The sequence below is a fragment of the Leopardus geoffroyi genome, chromosome C1, assembly GCF_018350155.1.
Source record: "Leopardus geoffroyi isolate Oge1 chromosome C1, O.geoffroyi_Oge1_pat1.0, whole genome shotgun sequence".
NCBI lineage: Eukaryota > Metazoa > Chordata > Mammalia > Carnivora > Felidae > Leopardus > Leopardus geoffroyi.
In genome coordinates this window covers 87,384,570-87,388,535 of record NC_059328.1, presented here as the reverse complement: position 1 = coordinate 87,388,535, position 3,966 = coordinate 87,384,570, and the positions used below count along the sequence as shown (strand labels likewise).

The window sequence follows — 3,966 nt, the reverse complement described above, 5'->3', positions numbered from 1 at the left end:
TGTGTGGACATCCTACAGTTTGTTCACTTCTCACTATTGAAGGACTTGGCTGCTTCCAAGTTTTGGTTTGTAATGAATAGGCTGCTATAAATATTCAGGTGTCTGAAATTACTGTAGCAACTCCATCTTTCTTTAAATTAGTGTTAGCATGGTTTATTTTTCTCTACTCATTTACTTTTAACCTATCTTTGGATTTATATTAAAGTAGGTTTCTTGTATACAACATATACTGTGTCTTGTGTGTTTGTGTTTAGTTTTCTCTGACAGTCTTTTAATTGTTGAATTTAGACCATTAACATTTGAAGTGATTGTTATTATTATTGTTATTTCAGAAACATCATTTTTATTAACAAGTGAGGGCCACAATTGATAGCTTCTAAAACAGAAAAAAGACAGTCCCAAGACAACAGTGTAAAATTATAGCAGACAGGTTAATTAATACTCTTTGCCCTATTTCTCTTCCTCAGCACTATCCGTTCTGACCTCCTCATAATCCTTATCAAGGGCAGTCATGTCCTCACAGGCTTCAGAAAATTCTCCTTCCCTCATGCCCTCACCCACATACCAATGAACAAAGGCATGCTTGGCACACATCAGGTCAAACCTGTGGTCCAGGTGAGCCCAGGCCTCAGCAATGGTTGTGGTGTTGCTCAGCATACACACATCTCGCTGTACTTTGGCCAGGTCTCCACCAGGTACCCTAGTGGGAGACCGGCAGTTAATGCCAACTTTGAAGCCAGTGAGGCACCAGTCCACCAACTGGATGGTATGCTTGGTCTTGATGGTGACAATGGCAGCACTGACATCTTTGAGAACCACACCACCATGGTACAACAGGCAATAAGCCATGTATTTATCATGTTGGGGGTCACATTTCACCATCTGGACAGCTGGCTCAAAGAATCCATTGGTGATCTCTGCTACAGTAAACTGTTTATGGTAGGTTTTCTCAGCAGAGATAACAGGAGCATATGTGGCAAGAGGGCACCAGATTGGTCTGGAATTCTGTCAGATCAGCATTTAGGGCTCTATCAAATCTGAGAGAAGCAATGATGGAGGACACACTCTGGCTAATATGGCGGTTAAGTTTAGTGTAGGTTGGTGTTCTATATAGAGGTTTCTACCACAAATGTCATAGATGGCCTCCTGGTCTACCACAATTAGAGTGCTCCAGCTGGTATGGGTAGTGAGGATAGAGTGATAGGGCTCAATTACAGCTATGGAAACCTGGGGGGCTCAGTAAATGGAGAACTCCAGCTTGGACTTCTTGCTAGAATTGACAAGAGAGATGTTCTATCAGTAGGGAGGTGAACACAGAACCAGTTACCCTCCAAAGCTGTGACTTGTGGAAAACCAAGAAGCCCTGAAAACTGGGCTTCTAGTCAGCCGGCTTACAAATTCAGTCCGAGACAGGGTCAGTGATCTCCTTGCCAATGGTATAGTATCTTTGGGCATAGTTACTGGCAGCATCTTCCTGAGCTTCTCAGGGTGGAAGAGCTGGTGGTAGGAGCCAGTGCGAACTTCATCAATGACTGTGGGTTACATGTTTACAAACACTGCCCTGGGAATATGCTTGCCAACACTCATCTCACTGAAGGTGTTGAAAGAGTCATCTCCCCCCCCAGTGGTCTTGTCACTTGGCATCTGGCCATTAGGCTGGATGTCATGTTCCAGGCAACAGAGCTCTCAGCAGTCATTGCTGATCTGGACAGCCTGGCCAACATGGATAGAGATACACTCATGCATGACTGAGACTTGTAGGACTCCTCAGGACTGGAGGAGGTGAGGGGATGGCAACAAGGATCTCCCACTGAGTCTGGAGGAAAAGTAGTAGAAGTAATTATTGATATAGTTGGATAGCATCTTCCATGTTTGTAATTTTCTTTTCTTTGTCCTATTCTTCTTTTCTTTTGTCCCTTCTCCACCTCTTTTTCTGTCTTCTCTGGTTTTAGTTCAATATTTTATATAATTCCACTTTCTTTCCTGAATTTGCATATTACCATGCTTGTTTCATGAAATATTTTTGGTTTCCTTAGAGTTTGAAATGCACATTTACAATGAGGCTGGGTCAAATTCAAATACATTATATAATCTCATCAATACTGCAGGAGCCTTATAATAAAATATTCCCAATTCCTCCTTTCTGTCCCTTATAGAATTGCTGTCATTCCATATTCCAGCATTTATCCATATGCTATAATTTCAGTAGAGTTTGTTAGATTACTTGAACAAACAAACAAGTCAAGTTAGAGTAAGAAAACTAAAAGATTTTATTTCACATTCACTTATTTTTTTTTCCCCAGGCTTTCCTTTTTTAATGAAAGATAAAGTTTTATACCTTTGGAGTTTTCTCCATGAAGAAATTATTTTGCCAATTCTTTCAGTAAAGGTCTGTATTATTTTCTTTCTCTTTGAAGAGCTTCTTTTTACCATTTCTTGTTGATTAGATAAGTTGTCCAAGAATTTTCTCTATTTTTTTTTCTTTTGCCTTCAGAATGCATTTCTCTTTATTTGGATTTGAATGCATTTCAATCATGTGGAATTGAATGTTTGTTTTCTTTCAACACATTAAAATTTCATTTCACTGTCTTCTGGCTTGTATGATTTCTGACAAGTCTGCTTTAATTCTTATGCTTTTTCCTTTCTAGGTAGGGTGTTTTTACTCCTATTCTGGCTTCTTTCAACATTTTTTTCTGTCTTTGGTTTTTGTACCTTAACTGTGATACACCTGATTGTAGACATTTTACTATTTATCCTGGTTGGTTCTCTGAGCTTTGTGGATTGCTAGTTTGGTGTCTGTCATTAATTTTGCCAGTTTTCAAAATTTTTATAAATTTTCAGTCATTATCACTCCAATTTTTTCTTCTGCCCTATCTTTCTTCTCATTTTGGTATTCCCAATTATATATAAATTACTCTTTTGAATGTCCCACTATTTTTAGATATTCTGCTCTGTTTTTTTTACTGTTATTATTCATCCTTCTTTCCTTTGCATTTTTTTGGGGGAGTTATTACTGACATATCTTCAAGCTCACTTACTCTTTCCTTAACCTTATCCAGTCTACTGATGAATCCATCAAAGGTATTTATCATTTCTGTTACAGTGTTTGAGTCCTAGTATTTTCTTTTTTTTTTTTTTAATATTTTTAATGTTTATTCATTTTTTTTTTGAGAGACAGAGAGCCTGAGTTGGGAAGGGACATAGAGAGAGGGAGGGAGACATAGAATCCAAGGCAGGCTGCAGGCTCTCAGCTGTCAGCAGAGAGCCCAACATGGGGCTCGAATTCACGAACTGTGAGATCATGACCTAAGCTGAAGTCAGATGCTCAACTGACTGAGCCACTCAGGTGCCCCAAATTCCTAGTATTTTCTTTTTCTTTTTCTTAGAGTGTCCATCCTTCTGCTTACATTACTCATATTTTCTTGTATGTTGCCTACTTTTTTCCATTGGAGACCTTAATATATTAATCATAGTTATTTTTTTTTCTTTTCAAAAATTTTTAAATGTTCATTTATTTATTTTTGAGAGTGAGAGAGAGAGTGGGATCAGGGGAGGGGCAGAGAGAGAGGGAGACAGAGAATCCAAAGCAGGCTCTGTGCCATCAGTGCAGAGCCCAACAAGGGGCTCGAACTCATGGACCATGAGATTATGACCAGAGCTAATGTCGGAGGATTAACTGATTCTGCCACCCAGGTGCTCTTTTCAAATTTTTATTTAAATTCTAGTTAGTTAACATACTGTGCAATATTGGTTTCAGGAGAATTCAGTGATTCATCATTTACATATAACACCCAGTGCTCATTACAAGTGCCCTACTAATACCCATCACCCATCTGGCCCATCCCTCACCCATCTCCCCTCCAACAAGTCTCAGTTTGTTTTCTATCTTTAAGAGTCTCTTATGGTTTCTCTCCATCTTCACCCCCCATATATTAATCTGTTTTATTTCTTCAATTGCACACATAA

At 39.0% G+C, this 3,966-nt stretch overlaps 1 pseudogene; it reads right to left on the bottom strand.

The window, feature by feature from the left end:
* Positions 1–435: 435 nt before the first annotated feature.
* On the bottom strand, positions 436–1,758 carry LOC123598337 (annotated as a pseudogene).
* Positions 1,759–3,966: the final 2,208 nt, after the last annotated feature.